Genomic DNA, 19,356 nt, shown 5'->3' with positions numbered 1-19,356 from the left:
AGTGCGCAGAGTCTAAAAGCCAGCAAAACAAAGTCCAAAAAGTAGAGGGAGGCAGGCAAAAAGTTAGGGGTGACCACCCTAAGGCATGTAAGGTCTAACATGTGTCCCCCCCAGCTGAAAGTGGGGAGAGCTACCCGACCTCCTGGGAGCTCTCATCGCTAAGGCGGAAGTATCTGGAGAGACCATCAGTATTGGCGTAGTCAACCCCGGGGCGATGTTCCACCGTAAAGTCCATCCCCTGTAGGAAAATGGACCACCTCAAGAGTTTTGGATTCTCACCCCTCATCTGCATGAGCCATCTGAGGGGCCTGTGGTCTGTCTGAACCCGGAAGTGAGTCCCAAACAGGTAGGGTCTTAGCTTCTTCAGTGTCCAGAACACAGCAAATGCTTCTCTCTCAATAGCACTCCACCTTTGTTCCCGTGATAATAGTCTTCTGCTAATAAAGACTACTGGTTGGTCTGAGCCCTCCTCATTCAGCTGTGCTAGAACAGCCCCTATGCCATGCTCTGAAGCGTCTGTCTGCACAATAAATTCCTGGGAGTAGTCAGGGGCCTTGAGCACGGGGCCGTGCACATGGCTTCCTTCAGAGAATCAAAGGCTTTCTGACAAGCCTCAGTCCAATTTACCAACCTAGGTTGTTTCTTGGAAGTGAGTTCTGTCAAGGGGGACACAATGGTACCATAGCCCTTGACGAATCTGCGGTAGTATTCAGTGAGGCCCAAAAAGGCTCTCACCTCCGTCTGTGTTCTAGGTGGTTGCCAGGCCTTGATAGTTTCAATCTTGGCCTGGAGTAGCTGCACCTTGCCACCACCTACTAGGTGTCCCAAGTACACCACAGAACCCTGCCCAATCCGGCACTTACTAGCCTTGATAGTCAGGCCTGCATGTTGCAGAGCCTGAAGCACCTCCTTGAGGTGGAGCAGGTGTTCCTCCCAGCTGGAACTATAGACAGCTATGTCGTCCAGGTAAGCTGCACAGAAGGCATCTTTACCAGCTAGGACCCCGTTAACCAACCGTTGGAAGGTAGCGGGGCATTTTTCAGCCCGAATGGCATCACCCGGAATTGTTAATGGCCATCAGGGGTGGAAAAAGCCGAGCTTTCTTTAGCCCCCTCAGTCAGGCCGATCTGCCAGTACAGTGAAGTAAGATTGAACGTACTCAGGAACTTGGCAGCGCCTAGCCTGTCAACGAGCTCATCAGCTCGGGGGATGGGGTGGGCATCAGTCCGGGTGACTGAATTGAGACCCCGGTAGTCCACACAGAACCGGAGTTCTGGCTTCACACCTGGGGCAGTAGCCTTGGGGACCAATACCACAGAGCTGGCCCAGGGACTACTGGATTTCTCAATAACCCCCAAAGTCAACATCTTGGAGACCTCCTCCTTGATGCTGGCCTTCACCTTATCTGACAAACTGTAAATTTTGTTCTTTACAGGGGAACTGTCACCTGTGTCAATGTCATGCACACAGAGGTGGGTTAGTCCAGGAGTAAGGGAGAACAGGGGGGAGAACTGCTCTAACACCTCATAGCAGTCCCCTCTCTGGGTCAGGGAGTCAGAGAGAAAGACACCCCCCACTGACCCATCCCCTTCTTTGACAGCGAGGAGGTCGGGGAGAGGTTCACTCTCCTCTTCCATGCCCTCATCTGTGACCAGGAGCATACTGACCTCACACCTCTCAAAGTGAGGTTTGAGCTGGTTGTGATCGAGGACCCTTAGGGGGTGCCTAGGGGTCTTGAGGTCCACTAGGTAAGTGGCCTCCCCTTTACGCTCCTTGATCTCAAAGGGGCCAGTCCAGCAGTCCTGGAGAGCCCTGGGCTCTACTGGCTCCATCACCCAAACTTTGTCTCCAGGTGAGAACTCAACTAGAGTGGCCTTCTGGTCATACCACTCCTTCATCACCTCTTGACTAGCCTCAAGGTTACTCTGGGCCTGCTTCCAGAAGCGTTGGGTTTGTTTGCTGAGGGTCAGCATGTAGCTGACCACATCCTGGGGAGGTGCCTGGGGAGCTTTCTCCCAGCCCTCTTTAACAATGCTTAGGGGTCCCCTGACAGGGTGACCATAGAGAAGCTCAAAGGGGATGAACCCCACCCCTTTCTGGGGCACCTCTCTATAAGCAAACCACAGGCAGGGTAAAAGGACGTCCCACTTACGCCTCATGGCCTCAGTCAGGCCACCAATCATGCCTTTCAGGGTCTGGTTGAATCTCTCAACCAGCCCATTGGATTGAGGATGATAAGGGGTGGTAAACCGGTAGGTCACCCCACACTCATCCCACATGGTCTTCATGTATGCAGACATGAAGTTTGTGCCCCTGTCAGACACGACCTCCTTAGGGAATCCCACATGGGTAAATATTCCCAACAGGGCTCTGGTCACCACCTGTGCAGTCACTGTTCTCAGAGGGATTGCCTCTGGATAGCGGGTGGCATGGACCACCAAAACCAGGATAAACCTGTTGCCCAAGGCAGTTTTGGGGTCCAAGGGACCAACAATGTTGATGCCCACCCTTTCAAAGGGGGTGTCAACGACTGGGAGTGGGAGCAGGGGAGCTTTAAGGCGTTTCCCTGCCTTTCCACTAGCCTGGCAGATGGGGCAAGCTCTGCAGAAGTTATCTGAGGCTTTCCTCATTCTGGGCCAGTGAAAGTGGGTGTCAAGCCTGTCAAAGGTCTTGTCTTGGCCCAGGTGTCCTGCCAGGGGAATGTCGTGAGCCAGGCCTAGTAGGAATTTCCGGTAACACTGTGGGACCACCAGCACACGGAGTGCCCCAGAACCCTGAATCCTACGCTCACTGTAAAGGAGATCATTCTCCCAGTAAATATGGTGAGTGCCAGAGGTGTCACCTGCTGCGTGGGCTGTGGCCTGCTTCCTCAGACCCTCAAGGGTGGTGCATTCTTTCTGCGCCTTGCAGAATGCTTCCCTGGTTGGCCCCCCCTCTACTTGCCAGCCAGCAAGTTCAGGTAGGTTACCCAGGTCAGCTATGTCCTCCCCAGTTGGCTCAGGGGCCTCCTCCTCCTCCTCAGGGGCCTCGTCTACCACCGTGGGAACATTGGAGGTGGGTTTCCGCGCCCCTGGCCCTCCCTTTTGGCAGCTGTCTGGGCCATCTTTCCAGGCTCCAGACGCCCTTGACTCCCTTCCCGGGCAGTCATGGACCGTGTGGGCATGCAGACCCACTCAGGTAACCCTAACATCTCCAGGTGAGATCTGAGCTCTACTTCTTTCCAAGCAGTATGCTCAAGATCATTGCCTAACAGACAATCTACAGGCATGGCAGGACTCACAGCTACTTTCAGAGTACCAGAGACCCCCCGCACTCAAAGGGAACCAGAGCCACCGGTAAGTGACTCTCACGATTGTCAGCGACTATGACCTGGTGGAATGTATTAGGGACTATCTGCTCTGTTGACACCAGATGACTCTGGATAGTAGTCATACTGGCTCCTGTGTCACTCAGAGCCTCCACCTTCTGCCCATTAATGGTGACCCACTGCCTGTACTTGGAAGTATTTCGGGGCATGTGGGCTTTGGGCACCATTTCTCTTTCTCCCAGGGACACTAGGGAAATCTCTACCTGCTCCCCAAAGCTATCTGGGTCCATCTCCCCCCCAAGCGCTACACTAGTCAACCCAGGTGTCTGTCCGTTAGTGGACGGTGCCCTCTTGGAGCACTGGGGGTCGCCTTTATAGTGACCATACTGGTAACACTCCATGCATTTGGGGTTGGGTTTCCCTGACCTATCATATGTCCCTGGCTTTTACCCAAAACATGGAAAAGGTATGGTTTCCACCCCCTCCCTGGGAATTCTTTTGGGGGCCTTTTGAGAGTTCCTTATCTGTAAGTTTATCTCCCCCCTCTTTCTTCTGTTGGGAACCCTTTCAACCTTTGTGGGTGTCCCCCCCCAGGTACCTTTCTGGACACTCTGGTACTAACCCAGAGGTCCGCCTCCTCAGCATGCTTCCTGGGATCAGTCAGCTTACTATCTACCCAGTGCTGGCGCAACTCTGTATAGGTAACATTGAGTATATGCTCTCTCAGAATCAAGTCATATAACCCTTTATAATTATCTACTTTGTTGCCCCGCACCCATCCATTCAGTGCCTTACTGGAAAAGTCAAATAAATCTACCCATGTTTGTGTGGTTTGTTTGGTGCTGTCCATGAACCTCTGACGGTATCCCTCAGGGGTCAGACCAAACTTGGCAAGTAAAATGGCTTTCTGAAGTGGGTATGTGTTTTGATCAGGTTGATCCAATGTGAGAAGTGTGTCCCTCCCCAATGGCGGCACATAACCCCACATAGCTACCCCCCATTGCCCTTCAGGAACCTTATGAGCCCTTAATGCAACTTCATAAGTAGCTAACCATTTATCTATGTCATCTCCCACCACAAAACCGGGCACCACATTTTTGGGTATACGAACCTTCTTTTCTCCAGCAGGTCCTGTCAGTGTGCTGCCACCATTATTGCTGGATTCAGACTGTCTCGCCTTGATCTCCAGCTCCTTGAGACTCAGTTCATGAGCCAACAATAGTTTCTTTTCAGCCAAAGCTCTTTCAGCTTCCACCTGTTTGGCTGCCCTTTCAGCTTCAGCTTGTTTGGCTGCTCTTTCAGCTTGTTTGGCTTCTCTTTCAGCTTCAGCTTGTTTGGCTTCTCTCTCAGCCTCAGCTTGTTTGGCTTCTCTCTCTGCCCTTCTTTCCTCCTGTTGAGCCTCAATTTTCAGTTTTGCCATTTGTAATTGGAACTCCCTTTCCTCTCTCCTTTCCTCTGCGGTCAGGCTTTGCACAGAGACACTGCTCCCTGGTCTGGAAGGGGGCACAATTGCAGTGGTAACATCATCCACTGATAGCAACAAATCCTCTGAGGGGCCATTTTCTGGCTCCTCTTCCTCATCATCCTCCTCTAAATGGGCTTCTGCCCAGGCCCTCAGCGCCACTTGAAAGTCCTCCTTTTTGGAGGCCCCTTGGGTGGGTACCCTCATTGCCCTGCAGAACCCTCTTAGCTGTTTGACCGTATATGTATCCAACAGGACTAGGTCAAAGTCTCCTACTTGAGACCCCGCCAGAGACATGTTGAGTGAGGATTTAGTTTTTGAAAATTGTCAGGAAAAACGAATTTGCAAAAAGAGATCAAAATCAAGTTGACCTTCAACTGTGGGTAGGTAGTGAAATACTTAGCTACTGTATGTCACTGCACAAATACAAGTCCTATCCTCACCGCTGATCACCAATGTTAGAAATGGGGTTTTTGGTTGGCAGTCAGGTTGCCCTCTGTCCAAGCAAGAACCCTCCCTCTAGTCAGGGTAAGTCACACACAATCCAAAATTAGCCTGTGCCCACCCTCTGGTAGCTTGGCACGAGCAGTCAGGCTTAACTTAGAAGGTAATGTGTAAAGTATTTGTGCAATAAATCATACAATACCACAATATAGCACCACAAAATACACCACACAGTGTTTAGAAAAATATATAATATTTATCAGGATAATTGTAAGTCAAAACGAATAAAGATGCAATATGAATTTGTAAAGATATCACTGAAAAGTGATATAAAGGGGGTCATTCCGATGACCGCCAGGCCCGGGGACCGCGGATGCACCGCCAACAGGCTGGCGGTGCATCCATGGGCATTCTGACCGCGGCGGTACAGCCGCGGTCAGAAACGGGAAACCAGCGGTGTCCCGCCGGTTTCCCGCTGCCCAAGGGAATCCTCCATGGCGGCGCTGCAAACAGCGCCGCCATGGGGATTCCGACCCCCTTACCGCCATCCTGTTCCTGGCGGTTTTCACCGGCAGGAACAGGATGGCGGTAACGGGTGTCGTGGGGCCCCCTAACAGGGCCCCACTAAGATTTTCAGTGTCTGCATAGCAGACACTGAAAATCGCGACTGGTGCAACTGCACCCGTCGCACCCTTCCCACTCCGCCGGCTCCATTCGGAGCCGGCATCCTCGTGGGAAGGGGTTTCCCGCTTGGCGGGCGGGCGGCCTTCTGGCGGTCGCCCGCCCGCCCAGCGGGAAACTCAGAATAACCGCAGCGGTCTTTTGACCGCGCAGCGGTATTCTGACGGTTCCCGCTTGGCGGGCGGCTCCGACCGCCCGCCAAGCTCAGAATGACCCCCAAAGTGTCTTAAGTCTTTAATAAGCAAACAAAGGGGGTCATTCTGACCCTGGCGGTCACCGACCGCCAGGGTCAACGACCATGGAAGCACCGCCAACAGGCTGGCGGTGCTTCCTGGGCCATTCTGACCGCGGCGGTAAAGCCGCGGTCAGAAAAGGGGAACCAGCGGTTTTCCGCCGGTTTACCACTGGCCCAGGGAATCCTCCATGGCGGCGCTGCTTGCAGCGCCGCCATGGGGATTCCGACCCCCTTCCCGCCATCCTGTTCCTGGCGGTTTTTACCGCCAGGAACAGGATGGCGGGAACCGGTGTCGTGGGGCCCCCTAACAGGGCCCCATAATGATTTTCAGTGTCTGCTTTGCAGACACTGAAAATCGCGACGGGTGCCACTGCACCCGTCGCACCCCTGCAAATCCGCCGGCTCCATTCGGAGCCGGCTTCCTCTTTGCAGGGGCTTTCCCGCTGGGCCGGCGGGGGCGATGACCCCCAAAGTCTCTTTCAAGCACAAAGTACCTGGTTTGGAGTGGAAAATCTCCCCAAAGGGCCACAGAAGAAAAGATACGTGGAAAAATGGTGTGTGCGTCGATTTCTCCCCAGCACACACGGACTTGCGTCGTTATTTTTCACGCGGGGTAGTCGTGCGTCGTTTTCCGGCGCGCGGACAGTCTCTTTCTGTGGGTCGCGGGGATTACCAGATGTCCCGGGTCTGTGCGTGGATTCTCCTGCTTGTTTTCCGGCTGCGCGTCGTTCTGCGGGGCTGTGCCTCGAAGTTTTGCTCTCACAGCAGGCGTTGCGTCGATTTATCCTCTGGAGGTCGGGCGGCGTTGTCCTTGCGAGGTCGTGCGTCGAAGTTCCGGTCGTCCTGAAGGCGGCGCATCGATCAGCGTCGGTGTGAGGCGTTTTTCTCGCCGCGGAACAAGCTGTGCCCCAAAATTTTCGGCGCACGAAGGGTCCAAGTGAAAAAGAGAAGTCTTTTTGGTCCTGAGACTTCAGGGAACAGGAGGCAAGCTCTATCCAAGCCCTTGGAGAGCACTTTTACAGCCAGACAAGAGTCCAGGAAGGCAGCAGGGCAACAGCAAGGCAGCAGTCCTTTGTAGAAAGCAAACAGGTGAGTCCTTTGAGCAGCCAGGCAGTTCTTCTTGGCAGGATGTAGTTTCTGGTTCAGGTTTCTTCTCCAGCAAGTGTCTGATGAGGTAGGGCAGAGGCCCTGTTTTATACCCAAATGTGCTTTTTTAAGTGGGGGAGACTTCAAAGAGTGGCTAAGAAGTGCACCAGGTCCCCTTTCAGTTCAATCCTGTCTGCCAGTGTCCCAGTAGGGGGTGTGGCAGTCCTTTTAGTGAGAGCAGGCCCTCCACCCTCCCAGCCCAGGAAGACCCATTCAAAATGCAGATGTATGCACGTGAGGCTGAGTACCCTGTGTTTGGGGTGTGTCTGAGTGAATGCACAAGGAGCTGTCAACCAAGCCCAACCAGACGTGGATTGTAAGGCACAGAAAGATTTAAGTGCAAAGAAATGCTCACTTTCTAAAAGTGGCATTTCTAGAATAGTAATATTAAATCCGACTTCACCAGTCAGCAGGATTTTGTATTACCATTCTGGCCATACTAAATATGACCTTCCTGCTCCTTTCAGATCAGCAGCTGCCACTTCAACAATGTATGAGGGCAGCCCCAATGTTAGCCTATGAAGGGAGCAGGCCTCACAGTAGTGTAAAAACAAATTTAGGAGTTTTACACTACCAGGACATATAACTACACAGGTACATGTCCTGCCTTTTACCCACACAGCACCCTGCTCCAGGGGTTACCTAGGGCACACATTAGGGGTGACTTGTATGTAGAAAAAGGGGAGTTCTAAGCTTGGCAAGTACTTTTAAATGCCAAGTCGAAGTAGCAGTGAAACTGCACACACAGGCCTTGCAATGGCAGGCCTGAGACAAGGTTAAGGGGGCTTCTTAAGTGGGTGGCACAACCAGTGCTGCAGGCCCACTAGTAGCATTTAATCTACAGGCCCTAGGCACATATAGTGCACATTACTAGGGACTTATAAGTAAATTAAATAGTCCAATCAGGTATGATCCAAAGTTACCATGTTTAAAAAAGGAGAGAGCATATGCACTTTAGCACTGGTTAGCAGTGGTAAAGTGCGCAGAGTCTAAAAGCCAGCAAAACAGAGTCCAAAAAGTGGAGGGAGGCAGGCAAAAAGTTAGGGGTGACCACCCTGAGGTATGTCAGATCTAACACACAGAAAATGCAATTCATCAAGTCTTGAAGAGACAGTGGTGCACTGCATTGCGTCAACTGGCATAATTAAATATTTGCAGTCCCCATCTCTAGTGTTAAAGATGTTTTCCACCCATCACCTGCTTTGATCCAGACTAAATTATATACTCCTAGCAAGTCTAATTTAGTGAAGAGCTTAGTGGTGTGATCTTGATCATGGGGTACAGATATCAAAGGTATGGGATATCAATTCTTTAGTGTGATAACATACAGCTCTCAATAATCCAAATATGGTCTCAGATCACTATGAGACTTTAGGACAAAGAAAACAGGTGCTCCTGCTGGCGAAGTAGAATGTCTTATAAAACCATTGGTTAAATTATTTTCAATATGTTTCTTCAGATGTTTCTTTATTCTCAGTGGGTATATTCAGGACCATTTGCAGCAGGGGAGCACCAGATCATGCAGCAAGGTTGACTAAATTATGCTGCAAAAAATGAAATTGTGTGGCAAAATGAGGCACATTTTGTTTTATAGTTTTCCTTCATTATTTTGTCATTTGTACACATGGTAATACTGTCTGGGAAACAATTTCACCTCATTGGTACCAGTGCAAAACTAAATACAGAAATAAGCAACTGAAAGATGACCAGCTACCCTTTGAGAAGAGCCTTCCATTGCACCAAACACGTTGCCAGATTTCTAAGTAGCTTTTGATTTGTTTAAGTTATAAAAACACTTTTTTTTATAATCTCTACATTATGTAGCAGATGATGAATTATGTAACAAATGCAGCAAATCAATAATTATGTGAAAAGGATACAGCCGCAATATCACATAATGACAGTGGTGATGGGTATATTCAACCATATATTATTTTGGTATCTGCCAGCTGTTCTGCTGAGCAATTATACTTTCTGTAAAGGAAGCATAGAATAGGCTTCTTTTTTGGTAAACATATCCTGGAAGGCATATTAAGATTTAGGAATTTGACTTTCCTCTTCTGTAGAATTCAGTATGGGACATTCTAACAATGGACAGATTTGAGAGTAAGAGTCTTTAAGAAACAGATGTTTTTGGCAATATTGCAAAGTGAATTGTACATGTGAACCCTTCTGTATTCATCAAAGGATTATGCTGTTGGAGCCATGAAGTTCCTAAAAGGATGTAAAAAATTGGTATATCTATCAAAACAAAACTAATCGTTTTGCAATATCTCACGTCTGTGGCCATTACCGATTCTTTAGTCTCTCTACACACTGTTTTAATCTCTTCGCTAAACAGTAGAAGATGTGCCCTCAATACCTTTGATTGGATCATGTTTGTTTCAAACTCTAGGAGGAATATCATGTAACTCTACAACCTCGATATCCATAAAACAGCCAGCCACTTATGAGTCCAAGAGTACCCAACATGTGAGGGGCACTGATGGAGTCACCAAAGCAACCTTTAAAAAATGTGCTCCTATTTCAGCAGACAATTGCATACAAGAATCACCAAATCTTGGCCTGCCACTTTAGATTAGGCATTTTCATTTCTCTCCAACTGAGGGCATTTCCTTAAAAAATGCACAACTTTCCAAAGTAAATATACAAACCGTCCTTTATTTTCTGATCTCTTTCTTTTTGAGACAGCAGTTTGAGCACAGTCCCAATTTGTATAGGTTCTGCAGAGGATGTAGTAAGAGTGGTGTTCATTGGAAAAGTTTGATGTATTGGCACAGTGTGTTATTGTCACGATCTACCCTTTGCTTACGGCCTTTGTCAGCTGGAACTGGAGGGCAACCTTGATTCTTGCAGGTACTGCTCTGGCCAAGGTAAGGGCGGCCCTTTCCGGTAGCCACAGTGCTGCTGACAATGGTACGTCAAAGGCAGTCCGTGCCCTCCAGAAGGAGTCCTAGCGGAAAAAAAACTCAAAAGGGAAAAAATCTCTATGACAGGAACTCCCTGGGACAGAATAAAAAGACATGTGAACATTTTTTAGACATCCAAGTCAAGAAAAATAACTGGAAGAAAGCTGGAACAAACAGGAATAAAGACTGGAATCAGGAGAAAACAACCAGAGCATGATTACCATCAAAGGAAGTGTTGCAGCGCAAGGAGAACAAGAATCTAACCCCTTAAATACCCCTGAACAGGAAGTGACATGCAGGAAAAGAAAGAACCCTATATTAGATTGGGAAAAGACTATAGAACAAGATAGATGAGGACACCATATTAGAAAGGGAACCAGATGCATGCATGGAAGAAGACAAGAAGAAAGGCATGCTGGGAGAATGAGAATATGGCCCCACTAGAGAAAAGCAAAGGAAAAAAGAAAGAAAAAAGGAAGAAGAAAGAAGAAAGAAGAAAATAGCCCAAAAAAGGCAAGACACCAGGTATGTGAGGGTGGGGGCGCATACTCCTAACGCCAAGCCCCAAACGTGGCGAGGCCTGATGCCCAATCCTGGGCCCCAGACGATTCATGGCTGGAAAAAAGGGCTGCGGCGAGCCTCGCAACTGAGTAAACAGATCGCGGCTCCAACCGCGGCCCGAACCGGTTCCCCTGCCCGTGCCGTGGAGGCCCGCGGCACAACAATAGGTCCGCCTCCCCCCCAGAGCCCTGGGTTTGTCTTGATAAAATCAGAAAAAACGACAGACTAGAAGAGGAGCGTGAACGGGAGAGGCATCTTCCCAAGAACATTCACTAAGAGGATAACCCTTCCACTAAATGAGAAATTGGAGACAGTTTCTGAATACGCGTGAGTCACATATTTCCTGAAACTCATACTCGGGTACATCATCCACCAACAGAGGAGGGGGAGAGGTTTATTGTCTATTAAAAAGGTCAGGCATATAGGGTTTCAGCTGAGTCACGTGAAACACAGGATGTATTTTCCATGTTCGAGGTAGACGAAGACAAAATTATACCGGATTGATTTTTTTAAGAATCAGGAAGGGTCCGTAATAACAGGGTTTGAACTTGTTTTGTGACAGACGGAGGGGCAGAAATTTGGAAGAAAGCCAGATCTTGTCTCTGACTTGATAAGGTGGGGCATCACATCGTTTCTTGTCAGCTATCTTTTTCATTTGTTGTTTGGTAGGTAGAAGATTGGAATGTATAATACTTTGGATATTACATAGTCGTCGAGTAAATAAGGTGATTGCAGGAAGTGTAGAGGATTCTTTTATAATAGCAGGAAAGGATTTGGGATGAAAACCATATGAGCAAAAAAGAGAAGTGACTTTTGAGGCACTATGTACTGTGTTGCTATATGAAAACTCAGCAATTGGTAAGTACATAGACCAGTTACTTTGAGTAGCATTGCAAAAACAGCATAAATATTGTTCAAGTCCTTGGTTCAGGCATTCCGTTTGTCCATTTGTTTGTGAAAGATAACCAGATGATAAGGCCACATCGATGTGGAGAATTTTGCAAAAATATTGCCAAAAGCATGAAATATGTTGGGGGCTACGGTCTGAAATAATGACTTGAGGGAGACCATGAAGGCGAAAGATCTCCTGTATAAAGATTTTAATCAATTCTTTTGCAGTGGGTAGTTTCTTTAATGCAGTAAAATGAGCCATCTTAGTAAATAAATCAACGGTTACCATTATAACTCGATTTCCTATTAAGGGGGTAAGAAACACATGAAATCGGTTGATACAGTATGCCAAGGGGTTGGTGGAACAGGTAAAAGTTGAAGCAGTCCTGCTGGTTTGGTATGGGGTATTTTAGTTTGAGCACAGATGGGACACGAAGCCACATAACTCTCGGTGTCTTTCTTTAGCGTAGGCCACCAAAAGGAGCGAAGGAGAAGTTGTTGTGTGGCTTTGATACCACAATGACCTGCAACAGGGGAATTGTGACACATTTGTAGTGCTTTCGTTTGAACTGTCTTTGAAGGGAGGAACAATTCATCTTTATGATAATAATACCCCTTAACCTTGCGTAATTTTGGACATAAGTTTTTTAATTTCAAGCTCTGAGAGGATTGAATACTCAGATCGTACTTTATCAAGGAAGGACTGTACTAGTCCAATAATTCTATCTGGTTCAAAAAGTTTTTGTGTAGGAGGATCAATACTTTCAGGATACCGTCGTGACAAGGCATCTGCCAAAATGTTTTGAGAATCCGTTATATAGGTTATATAGAGGTCAAATTGATTAAAGAAAGCCCATCAGGCTTGGCGACTGTTGTGACATTGGAAGTTTCGTAGACACTGTATATTTCGATGGTCTGTTCTTACTTCAAATGTTTCCCTTGAACCCATAAGGAATTGTCTCCACTCATTACAAGCTGCCTTTAAAGCAAGAAGTTCTCATTCCAAAACTGAGTAATTATGCTCTGAATCAGATAGTACATAAGACAGATAAAAAAATCGGGTGTTCTAATCCATCATCACTTTGCCTTTGTAGTAATGCGGCCCCTATTGCCCTTTCTGAAGCATCAGTGACTATTATAAATTGCTTGGTGGTATCAGGATGCCGTAATATAGGAGCTTGTGTGAAGGCATGTTTTAAGTTATGAAATGCGGTTTCAGCAACTTCTGTCCAAATAAAACCGTTCCGTAAATTCTCTTTGTGTGATTTGGCTGGTTTGTTGGGCAAAATCTGCAATGAATTGACGATAGAAATTGGCCCACCCTAAAAAACACTGGGTTTCTTTGATAGAAAAGGGGGATGGCCACTCTAGGATGGCTTGAACCTTGCCTGGGTCCAGGGAAATACCAACTCGACTAATATGATACCATAAATATTTTACCTCAGTCTTGTCTAATTCAAATTTTTCTGGCTTAAAAAATAGTTGGTGTTGCCAAAGTCTTTCTAGAACTTGAAGTACATGCATGGAATGCATGGTTATGGAGGGTGCTTTGTGCCCAGTGTGCTTTATCCTGGCAAGGATATGGTGAGTGGATGCCTTCTTTCACTAGTTCTGGAGGGGGCTTTGTGCCCAGTGTGCTTCATCCTGGCAAGGAGGGGATGAGTGGGTGCCTTCTTCCACTGGTTCTGGAGGGGGCTTTGTGCCCAGTGTGCTTCATCCTGGCAAGGAGGGGGTGAGTGGATGCCTTATTCCACTGGTTCTGGAGGTGGCTTTGTGCCCAGTGTGCTTCATCCTGGCAAGGAGGGGGTGAGTGGATGCCTTCTTCCACTGGTTCTGGAGGGGGTTTTGTGCCATGTGATGCAGATCTTGGGGAGTGCAAGTTCACAGTCACTCACCTGTGTGTCAGACCCACGCGATTTGCCGTGGGCAGGATGCATTACAGTCCATGGAGGCAGGACTACACACTGCCCGCCGGCGTGACAGCTGCTCAGTGGTGGCAGTGCAGGTGCTGGTGTCGGTGCTGCCAGTGGTGGGGCGAAGCTCCAGCCCTTCCCCTTCAGCCTCGGACGGCTGCCTGCTGGGGCTGCTGCTGGCCGTGGTGCTGGTGGCGGTGCAGGCAGTGGTGGGGGAGGCTCCAGCCCTTCCCCTGCAGCCTTAGACGGCTGCCCACTGGGGCTGCTGGCAGTGATGCTGGTGGTGGTGCAGGTGGCGATGCTGGTGGCGGTGCAGGCAGTGGTGGGGTGAGGCTCCAGCCCTTCCCCTGCAGCTTTGGACAGCTGCCCACTTGGGCTGCTGCTGCTGGCAGTGGTGCTGGTGGCGGTGCAGGCAGTGGTGGGGGGAGGCTCGAGCCCTTCCCCTGCAGCCTTGGACGGCTGCCTACTTGGGCTGCTGCTGCTGGCAGTGGTGCTGGTAGCGGTGCAGGCAGTGGTGGGGTGAGGCTCCGGCCCTTCCCCAGCAGCCTCGGATGGCTGCCCACTGGGGCTGCTTCTGCTGGCAGTGGTGCTGGTGGCGGTGCAGTCAGTGGTGGGGGGAGGCTCCAGCCCTTCCCCTGCAGCCTCGGACGGCTGCCTACTTGGGCTGCTGCTGCTGGCAGTGGTGCTGGTAGCGGTGCAGGCAGTGGTGGGGTGAGGCTCCAGCCCTTCCCTAGCAGCCTCGGATGTCTGCCCACTGGGGCTGCTGGCAGTGGTGCTGGTGGCGGTGCAGTCAGTGGTGGGGGGAGGCTCCATCCCTTCCCTTGCAGACTCGGACGGCTTGAGCGCCATGGTTGGTGTTGGGGGCTCAGATTCAGCCCCAACACCAGGCCTCCTGTCCTTCCTGCCTGCAGGGGCAAGCCCTTTGCTCTTGCCCTTGCCATCTGGTGGTGCCTCCATGCCCTTGTCGTCTGGTGGTGCCTCCTTGCCCTTGCCAGCTGGTGGTGCCTCCTTGCCCTTGCAAACTGGTGGTGCCTCCTTGCCAGCTGGTGGTACATCCTTGCCCTTCCCCTTGGCAGCTGGTGCAGGCACACTGCCAGTGCTGATGGGTGTTTCCTTTGAGCCTCTCACAGCTGCAGTAGCTGCCGAAACTACTGTGGCCGTGGACTGGGTGGCTGAGGTGCTAGCCTGGGTTCTGCCCGCTCTGGCCTGACGTGAGAGGGAGGGATAGGGAAGAGGTCAACGGCAGAGAGGAAAAGCGTCTTAGGGACACTGGGGCGGGAACAGGGTGCAGGATATGAGTGGAGGAAGAGGGAGTGGTTGTAGGAGGTGTCTGCTGTGTTTGGGTTGGGCTGGATGCTGTTGTGAGGTGGATGGCTGTTGGGTGTCTGAGTGCTTGCGTTTGTGTACCTTAGGAGGGGGGGCACAGACACAGTGGGAGAGGACACAGGGGATGTGTGCATGGATGTGGGGGTGGTAACTGCCAGTGAGGGGTGTGGAGTGATAGGCGTGATGGTGATGGAGGCAGTGGATGTGAATGTAGCGCATGCAGGTCTGAGTGGAGACGCTACTGGGAGGGAGGTGGATGAGGGGGAGGAGGGGGACACAGTGGAGGCAGTGGGCGTTGGTATGTCTGCATCTGGATAGTGTTTGTGTGAGTGCCTGTGGGATGATGTGTGGTGTTTGTGTTTGCCTGAGCCACTCCAGTTTGTTGTCTTGGGTGCATGCTGGTCTGAATGTGTGCTTGGGATAGGTTGGGGTTCAGGGGAATGGGACTGAGCAGAGGAAGTTGGAGGGGGTAGGCTAGAGACAGGAACAATGGCTGCCATCAGGAGGAGGCTAGAGCCTGGAATGATCTCTGTTGGGCTGCCATGCCAGAGTGAATGCCCTCTAGGAATGCATTTGTTTTTTTGCAAATGGCCTGCCAGCCCCTGGATGGCATTCACTATGGTTGACTGGCCAACAGAGATGGATCGCAGGAGGTCAATAGCCTCCTCACTCAGGGCAGCAGAGCTAACTAGGGAAGGGCCTGAGGTGCCTGGGATGAAGGAGATGCCCACCCTCCTGGGTGAGCGGGCATGTGAAACTTGCTGAGGGGCTGCTGGGAGGGGGGTGCTGGTACGGGTGGTGGCGGCTGTACCTATAATTGGGGTGGCCACAGATGTGGCTGCCGCCACTAGGGAGCTTCCATCGGAGTAGGTATCACTTTCAGAACTGTCCCGTCCTGTCTCCGCCATGGTGCTCCCCTCGCCCTCCGTTCCACTGGTGCCCTCACCGTCGGTGGATTTGGCCTCATGGGCCCTGTGAGATGCAGCTCCTTCCGTTGCCGGTACCTCTGCTCCTCCACCAGATGATGCTAATGCACATAAGGACAGGGTGACAAAACAAAAAGGTGGGGGAGAGACAGAGGATACACTTGGTCAATGGCAGCAACAACACCACTGTTGGCATACAAAACACACAGGAAGCAACCCTACGCAGTAGGCAATGCACTACCAGTCACAATGCTAGACACCATGCCACGCCAATTGCAGCATACCTGAGACCCACAGAGCCCTGCCCAGTAGTGGATGCCCACTAGCTTGGTTGGAGGTGGAGTTCATCTGCCCCTGCCCAACATGGAACCTACCCTGCAATGTCCGGCCTGGCCTAGGGGCACCAACAGGCCCACATCCCCCACTCGGAGATCATCCCACCACAAGCAAGTAGTATATTGGGAAACTGTACTCACCCCCTTGTTGCTGCTGTGATGCCCTCAAGCGCCCATCCAGCTCCGGATAGGCCATCGCCAGTATGCCGAACATCAGGGGTATCAGGGTTTGACGGGCACCCCTTCCTCGTTGGAAAGCCATCCCCAGCTGGGCTTCCCCCGTCTTCCGTGCCTAGCGTCTCAGGTCTTCCCACTGTTTGCGACAGTGGGTGCTCCACCTGCCGTAGACCCCCAAGATCCGCACATCCTTGGCGATGGCATGCCATATACCCTTTTTCTGATGGGCGCTGACCTGCAGAGGAAATACACATAGACAAAGGGTATCAGTCATACTGTCCAGCCTGTTACACTAATGGCCCACTGTAGGAAAGTACCATCTTGCCTGGCATGTTACCCCCATTTTTCACATATATGTAAGTTTGTTTTTGCCTGTCTCACTGGGATCCTGGACCCCAGTGCTCATAGTTTGTGGCCTGAATGTGTGTTCCCTGTGTAGTGACTAACTGTGTCACTGAGGCTCTGCTAACCAGAACCTCAGTGCTTATGCTCTCTGCCTTTAAAATTGTCACTATAGGCTAGTGACCATTTTCACCAATTCTAATTGGCACACTGGAACACCCTTATAATTCCCTAGTATATGGTACCTAGGTACCCAGGGTATTGGGGTTCCAGGAGATCCCTATGGGCTGCAGCATTTCTTTTGCCACCCGTAGGGAGCGCAGACAAATCTTACACGGGACTGCCACTGCAGCCTGAGTGAAATAACGCACATGTTATTTCACAGCCATTTTTCATTGCACTTAAGTAACTTATAAGTCACCTATAAGTCTAGCCTTCACTTAGTGAAGGTTAGGTGCAAAGTTACTAAGTGTGAGGGCACCCTGGCACTAGCCAGGGTGCCCCCACATAGTTCAGGGCAATTTCCCCGGACTTTGTGAGTGCGGGGACACCATTACACGTGTGAACTACATATAGGTCAATACCTATATGTAGCTTCACAATGGTAACTCTGAATATGGCCATGTAACATGTCTAAGATCATGGAATTGTCCCCCCATGCCAAATCTGGTATTGGGGTGCCAATCCCATGCATCCCCGGGGCTCCACCATGGACCCCGGGTACTGCCTAACCAGCTCTGTGGGGTTTTCTCTGCAGCTACCGCTGCTGCCAACCCACAGACAGGCTTCTGCCCTCCTGGGGTCTGGGCAGCCAAGTCCCAGGAAGGTAGAACAAAGAATTTCCTCTGAGAGAGGGTGTTACACCCTCTCCCTTTGGAAATAGGTGTTAAGGGCTGGGGAGGAGCAGCCTCCCCCGGCCTCTGGAAATGCTTTGAAGGGCACAGATGGTGCCCTTCTTGCGTAAGCCAGTCTACACCCGTTTAGGGAACCCCCAGTTCCTGCTCTGGTGTGGAACTGGACAAAGGAAAGGGGAGTGACCACTCCCCTGTCCATCACCACCCCAGGGGTGGTGCCCAGAGCTCCTCCAGTGTGTCCCAGACCTCTGCCATCTTGAATCCAGAGGTGTGAGGGCACAATGGAGGCCTCTGATTGGCCAGTACCAGCAGGTGACGTCAGAGACCCCTCCTGATAGGTGCTTACCTGACTAGGAGGCCAATCCTCCACTGAGGGCTATTTAGGGTCTCTCCAGTGGGCTTTTCCTTAGATAACAACGTGCAAGAATTCACCAGAGTTCCTCTGCATCTCCCTCTTCGACTTCTGCCAAGGATCAACCGCTGACTGCTCCAGGATGCCTGCAAAACTGCAACAAAGTAGCAAGAAGACTACCAGCGACATTGTAGCACCTAATCCTGCCGGCTTTCTCAACTGTTTCCTGGTGGTGCATGCTCTGGGGGCTGTCTGCCTTTACCCTGCACTGGCAACCCAGAAGAAATCTCCTGTGGGTCAACGGAATCTTCCCCCTGTTCCAGCAGGCACCAAACTTCAGCGTCCGGTACTCTGGGATCCCTCTCATCCTGACGAGCGAGGCCCCTGGAACACAGATGGTGGACCCAAGTATCCCAGACTGTCCAGTGGTCCAACTGTCCAAATTTGGAGGAGGTAAGTCCTTGCCTCCCCTCTCCAGACAGTAATCCTGTGTACTGCATGAAGTGCAGCTGCTAGAGCTTCTGTGCACTTTTGCAAGGAATCCTTTGTGCACAGCCTAGCCCAGGTCCCCAGTATCCCGTCCCCTGCATTGCTCAACTCGCTGAGTTGACCACCAGCTTCGTGGGACCCTCTTTTGTAGTGTTGGGACGACCGCTGTGCTCAGTTTTCTTGCACCCGTGTTCAAGTACTTCTACAGGTGCTGCCTTCTTGTGCGTGGGCTCTCTGTGTTGCTGAGGGCCCGCTCTGTCTCCTCTTTCAAATGGCGACCTCCTGGTCCTTCCTGGGCCCGGGCAGCACCCTTTTTCTTCAACCATGACCTTTCCAGCTAGCAAGGCTTGTTTGCGGTCTTTCTCCAAATAAACAATGCTGCATCCTCCAGCACTCCGTGGGACATCTTCTGCACCAAGGAGAAGTTCCTGGCACCTTTCGTTGTTGCAGAATCTTCAGCTTCTTCCATCCGGAGGCAGCCATTTTGCACCTTCATCAGGGGTTTAGTGGGGTCCTGCCCCCCCTGGACACTGTCGTGACTCTTGGACTTGGTCCCCTTCCTTTACAGGTCCTCAGGTCCAGGAATCCGTCTTCAGTGCTTTGCAGTCTGTTGTGGTCTTTGCAGAATCTCCTATCATGACTTTAGTATGTTTCTGAGGAAGTAGTATCACTTTACTTCTACTTTTCACGGTCTTGGGGTGGGGTATTTTGGACACCCTTAGGGGCATATTTATACTCTGTTTGCGCCGAATGTGTGTCAAAATATTTGATGCACATTCAGCGCAAACCGTGCACCATATTTAAACTTTGACGCACAAGCCTGCGAATGCCAAAATCCCGCCGTTTGCATCATTTTCTGGATACGGGAAACCGCCTTGCGTTAATGACATGCAAGGTAGGCGTTCCCGTCCAAAAAATGACTCAAACACCTGTGCGCCTTATTCATGCTACCGCGCAAAAATCCTGCACGGCCGGGAGGCGGAGGCGGAAAATGATGCACATCCTG

This window comes from Pleurodeles waltl, chromosome 3_1 (assembly GCF_031143425.1).
Source record: "Pleurodeles waltl isolate 20211129_DDA chromosome 3_1, aPleWal1.hap1.20221129, whole genome shotgun sequence".
In the NCBI taxonomy this organism is placed as follows: Eukaryota; Metazoa; Chordata; class Amphibia; order Caudata; family Salamandridae; genus Pleurodeles; species Pleurodeles waltl.
This window is presented reverse-complemented; position numbering follows the sequence as displayed.